Raw genomic sequence first — 5,910 nt, forward strand, 5'->3', positions numbered from 1 at the left:
TGAACAGTAATTTGCTCTAGTGCACGGTACTTTGCATTCCAGCCTGCAAAGGGCTGCTTGGGGCTGCCAGAAGCAGGACACAGGGGGTGCCATGTGCATGTGCATGCCTGCACACATGCACATGGCTGGGGATATTGCCAGGCAGCATAGAGAGCAGCTCCCTGTAGGTAAGTCTATGAAGGGGTGGGGGCATACTGGGGAGGGGAAGGCAGATTGAGGCCCTCATGGTGAGGGAGGGAGTGAGGCAGGGGCAGAGGCTGGGGGTTGCTACCCAGCCAGGTTGGTGCATGCGGTCTGGAGCCAGGGCAGGAAGTGGGATGAAACTATGGGCAACTTGTTGTGTTGTTGTGGAGGGAAGGGGAAGGAGCTCCCCGTTGCTGTGTGCACTCCAAGGGGTGCATGTGCCTCCCAGATTTGTGTGGAGGACAGGGGTGGATGTGGGTTGCCCACAGCCGACATGGGGCTCCCCACCTTGCTGTTCTGCTGTCCTGAGGGAGCCCCATGCTGGCCATGCCACCATGGCATGGTACCCCCTGCCTGCCTAGCAGCAGAGGGGCAGCTGCAGTGTTGAGTTCTGCCCCTCACTGCTGCCAGCCAGGCAGGGGGTGCACAGATGGTGCAAGGCTCCTGTGGGAAAGTTAGCATTGCAGGGCACCCAAAGCCCACTGCAGACAGTCCGCATCCACCTCTGCTCGGCTCAGCTCAGTGCAACTCTGGCCATGCTGCTGGCAGAGGGTGGGGAGGAGACGTGGGCATGTATCCTGCCCTTCCATTTGGAAAAGGTGGTCACCCTACTCTGAGCCCCCCGCCTCCTCCCCAAGGCCTGTGTCCTCCCCAGCCCCTCTGCCTCTTACATTTGCTATGGCTTTGGCCCTGCTCCAGACTGGAGCATTAAGTGTGCTGTGGGCCCAGGCTGGCAGCAGTGGCAGAAGGAGTATGGAAGCTCAGGACCAACTCCTGGGCCTGGCTGGAGCTGTAGAATGGTTGGCCTGGCCTCAGTTGTTACTGCTAGTGCTATGGCAGCAGCATGAACTCCCTGCTCCCACTTGCTGCTGTCATAACCACAGCATAGAACTGCTGCTGTTGCAGTACCCACACCCCCTCTACACTGGTACTTGGGGCTGGTGCCCTGCTTTCCCACCCCAAGTTACACTGCTGGTCTGAATAACTAGTGGGAGCTTTGTAATGTGACCACTAAACTACTGTGCTGGTAATGCTGGTCTGGTGTTAATACCTGGGCACCCACATCATTCTCTGTGTCTCTTCCTGGTTAATATTTCTGTTTGAAAGGGCTTAAATTTAATTTCTGTTTAAGGAAGATGTAAAGGGAGAAGGAAGTCAAAAGGATATGAAATGCACTCTAATTTGCAGATTATGTAATTCCCTTTAGATGAGTTAATGTATTATAAACAAGGATAAGTTACTTTAAGCAGTTAAGGAAACACATTCTGGACTTTTTGGTGCTGGAATTGTAGAAACGATGACTATTTATCTTCAAACCCCAATGTAGTCTTTATATAAAGAGCAAGACAAGATTAACACAGTTTCCTTTATAGCACAGAGCAGCCTGCTATAGCAGATATGCTAGGATTTTTTTTAATGCTGCTTAAACATCATGAGAGGCTGCCTTTACATCTTAAAGCACCCAAAATGCAAACCAGTGCTGCCCCATCTACAAATCTCTCTGCTCTGAAGAAGCAATTTCAATTGAGCATTTAGGGCCCTGTTTTTTTTTTAAGTAGATGTTTGGTTTTCATATCCTGTGAGGCAGCATAGCTCTGTGAAAGGCAGTTTGGAAAGTAGGAAGGGAATATTTAATTAAGCTGGGCCCATAGCACTTTAACTTTAATGAAATTGTATTAAACTTTAAAGCACATTAACATAATTAAATACATGTATGCCATAATACGGTTCTCCAAGTACTACTGTATGTGCTTTTGGGGATTTCAGTACTATATTTCACAGGGTGTCATTGCCAGCCATCATTCAACAGCTGAAGGTATGTCTTCTTGGCATTGCTTTTTTCATTATCAGTTACACAAGCTGATGCTTGGATATGCAACAAACTTTAGAGCATCAATGATTGGCATCATAGCAATAATTTTTGTGTGGGTGTGGGTGCGGGTGTCTGACAGCTTTAGCATTCTTATCTCACACAAAGGTGCAATGAGACTTCATTCACATTAATTTGTGAAGTGCCTTGAGATCCTCTGAAGGAAAGCATCCTGGAAGGGAAAAGTGCTGTCCTACTGAAACATACCTGCTTGTATTAGAGCCACCAGAGGCAAATCCTACTGGTTCTGCTTGGAACTGTTCAAACCAGGCCAGTCTCTATTTGGTTTTCATGGAAGTACAAAACTGAAGACTAGGAAACAGTGTACTGCATCCTGCATTCTTCTGGGCCCTGGGGTCTTATCACCCAGGAAAGCAGCAAATGGGAGCCAAGGTGTTGTGACCATTCATACTTCCTACATGAAAAGCATGGGGGGTCCCAAATAGATTGTGACTAAGTAAAAGAGATCCCAGTTGTCAAAAGGTTAAGAACCATTGCCAATGGGCCACATGGACCCTCATATTTACCTGTAGCATCTCTGCAGGTGCCTGGCAGTCTACATTCTTCCCACTAGACTAGAGCTCTGGAGATGAACCTCTGCTCCCCCAGCTGCTTCCCAAGTTTCCAATGTGTACAGCATTCTGCCCTCAATCTATAAAGTGGAGATTTGAAAGAATCATTTTAAAACATTCAGAACTGACCGTGATTTTTAAGGGCTCGCCTGCTATATAAACCTTTCACAAATCCCTGGCGCTAACATATGCTCCTTAGCAGGGTAAGTCTATCATTATATGTAACTGATGAAAACCAGAAACAAAACTAAACAGTGTTTTAAACTGTTGAAAGCAAAAAATGACAGGAAAAGAGAAACAAAACCAAATTAGGAAGAGAACCTGGGGAATAGAAAATTTAACTGACCTATGCCTGGACTATATATCAGCAAAGATGCAGTGTGAGCAAATAGTATCACACTTTAGGAGGTGAAGTGAAATTATTGCTGTGAAATCCAATGTGTGAAACTTGTTTCCCTGAGTCAAATTCCACTTAGCATGTAAATCCCAAAAAAGGGATTCCAGATCTGTTTATAGAGGTCTAACCTGGTGTGCTCTTTTTCTTTTTTTTTTAAATCCTTATCACCATAGTACTTAGAACTTGTAAAGATAGGTTTATTATCATGTTGTTATCTCCAATAAGGAACTATGTTTGATACTTGTGTAGTCCTTGACAAGCATTGCTTCATTTCATAAATTAGTGCCATCCCCATTTTGCATATTATGAAACAGAAGAAAGGCCTGAACCTAGCCCTGCAACTCAGCAAAGGGGGCCTTATGCTGTTTTCAAATGTACAGAGGGACTGTTAAACAACAAACAACAAAGATGGGGAGCTCACATGATAGATGGGGAGTATACTTGAGCAGGCTACAGAGGGAGTTCTTTAGAACCACTTATGTTATCATTAATATAGTCCCTGGCCTAATTTCATCCAAGTCAAGCCACTAGATCAGCAAAGTAGATTAGGTGTTCCCCATTACTCAATAGCTGTATGTAAATATGCTATATCAAATTTTCTCAAAACGGTGCTGAAATTGCCCAGCACAGTTTTCAGGTACTCATTTCAGAGGTGTTTTCAAAGCACCAGTGGCTTCAGTTGAAGTCAAATGATCAGTGTTTCTGAATATCAGGCCGGATGTATCCCAAATCTAGACCTTATCTGGACAGCATGCAAAGGAAGAGGAAGTGACAGAGGAGAAGGAATAAAGCTTGGGAGTCCTCTCTCCCAATTTCTTTCTCTAAGTACTAAACCGTATTTGTAGCATGTATAGTGAGCATGCTCTTAGATCTTTATTATACTATAACGGGGGGGTGCTGTTTGGAGTTACCTCTTGTTTTATGCTGCCAATGTCTCTCTGAGGAGCCATTTCTTTTCCTACTACATCATAAAACTGTGTGGTGCACATAGACACAAGTTGATTTAAGAGGAGCAGTGTTTGAATACAATGCAAAAATGAGTTTACCTCCACCACGAGTTATTACCTCGCCCCCTGGCCCTGCACAGAACAGCCTGACTCTGCTCTTTGTAATTCCCACGTTGTGTTTATGTGGGGGACAGTCGTGCTTTTGTAGGAAACACGGGGCAAAATACAAACTGGCTTCTTGGGAACATCCAGCTTTTTGACATACTTAAAAATTAGGTGCCTGGATGCAGGAAAGAAATACGATTTGATACCTTGTCCCCTTATGTAGTCAAAAGGGCCAGTTAGATAGTAGGGCTGTGTGAAACAGCATCATTCTGCTCCAGCTTCTGTTTTGACGTTTCGATGGAACAGTGTTTCATTTCAAGCTTTGTTTCGTAAGCACTGTTCCGTTTCATCTTGCCAAAACTGTTTTGCTGTTTCGATGCTCCTTTGATGTTTTGCCAATGCAGTGCCAGAAAGATTGGTGCTGCCGCTGGCCCTCGCCAGCAGCACCAGCCTCCTGTGATCTGGCAGGCAGATCGGGGGCCCGCACCCCAGGAGGAGTCAGGCACAGCCCCTGCAGCCCTCCTGGGGGTGCGGGCGAGCCCCCAATCTGCCTGCCAGATCGTTTTGAGTGTCCTTATTTAGTTTTGAAGCTGTTTTGAAGGCTTTTGTTTCATTTCAATTTCTTTGTTTCGAGCTCAAAACAGCTTCAAAACGAAACACCAGAGGAAATTTTCAATAGCCCTATTCGGTAGCTCTGGAGGGTGGTGTTGAGGCAGAGGTAAGTCAGTAGGAGAAGATGAGCATAGAAGTGTGTCTGAACATCTGTCTCTACAGCTTGGATGCCTGCCTGGCAGCTGCACATTAGGTGCTTTTATCTACTGGGAGTGCTGAGGTCTAGAGCAGGTGCCTAGAAGAGCAAAGTTTACTTTTGTTATGGTAGAAGGGACTGAAGATGATGTCTACTTTTAATGGGGAGAATGGCACTCAAGGAGGCTGTGGGGCTAATTTGTGGCATGTCTGCTGAAAAGGTTGCCCCCCTGCTTTAATGGATCACCTTTGCAATCCAATGTAAGTGAAGCAATGCGGCATATTCCTGAAGACTGATTAGTGCTGGCCTGTGTACAGTTGTGCCTGTCTGCCATGCTGGTGTTTGATCCAGTACCTGCTAGCCAGCTTTGCGGGAGAGAGATATGACCCACTGTTGTTGTGACTGTACAGAGGCAGGAGTCTCCTGGCACTGATAAGCCATTGCCTCTACAGTGAGCTTGGTGCAGAGCCACAGTCACTATTGTAACTTTCTGCCTTGATTTTGAGCCACCATTACCATTCTCTCCTTTCTTCCTTCTGAGTCCTCTAGGGAGGAAACTGTTTGGCCTGAATTAAATGGGCACAGGTGGCATCACCTGTTAGCAAATTCTCTATTTAATGTAAACTCTCTAAAAGGTTTTTTTGTGGTTGCTTTTGAACAGTCTGCTCATCATAGGACAAAGGGATGCCTTAAGTGCCAGGGTCCTATGGATTCTTCAAGTTGGCAGCCACAAGCTTGCCACAATGCTTGAACTACTTTCCAAGCAGTGTCTGAGCACAGAACTGCCTAGGTAATTTTCAGCCAGGACATGACACGCAGGTATTTTACATGGTATTCACATGCTTGTATTCTGACATCATCTGTCCCACAAAGGCTAGCATTTGACAAGCATTAATGAATTTAGCTGGACAATGGCTCCTGCAATCTTATTATTTTTTCCCATTTCACAGATGAGGAAATGGAAGCATGAAGAGTTGGGAACTGGTGACTTAGGGCCTTGTTACATGGTAATTTTAGGTGGCTTCTGGAGCTCCTAACTGCTGGATTGGCTGCATGTTGACACCTTTTAAATGGCTTAAAGCAGTCTT

The 5,910-nt window shown here is 45.6% G+C and overlaps 1 long non-coding RNA gene across 1 annotated transcript in view; it reads right to left on the bottom strand.

Moving 5' to 3' along the window:
- Positions 1 to 5,575, bottom strand: part of LOC109297075 — a 17,101-nt gene extending 11,526 nt beyond the window's left edge. Inside the window, exon 1 of the long non-coding RNA XR_002097191.1 lies at positions 5,565 to 5,575. This is a non-coding gene — a long non-coding RNA (uncharacterized LOC109297075). The remainder of the gene's footprint in view (positions 1 to 5,564) is intronic.
- Positions 5,576 to 5,910: the final 335 nt, after the last annotated feature.

The sequence above is a fragment of the Gavialis gangeticus genome, unplaced genomic scaffold (genome assembly GCF_001723915.1).
Source record: "Gavialis gangeticus isolate Ggan-Ray unplaced genomic scaffold, GavGan_comp1, whole genome shotgun sequence".
Classification (NCBI taxonomy): Eukaryota; Metazoa; Chordata; order Crocodylia; family Gavialidae; genus Gavialis; species Gavialis gangeticus.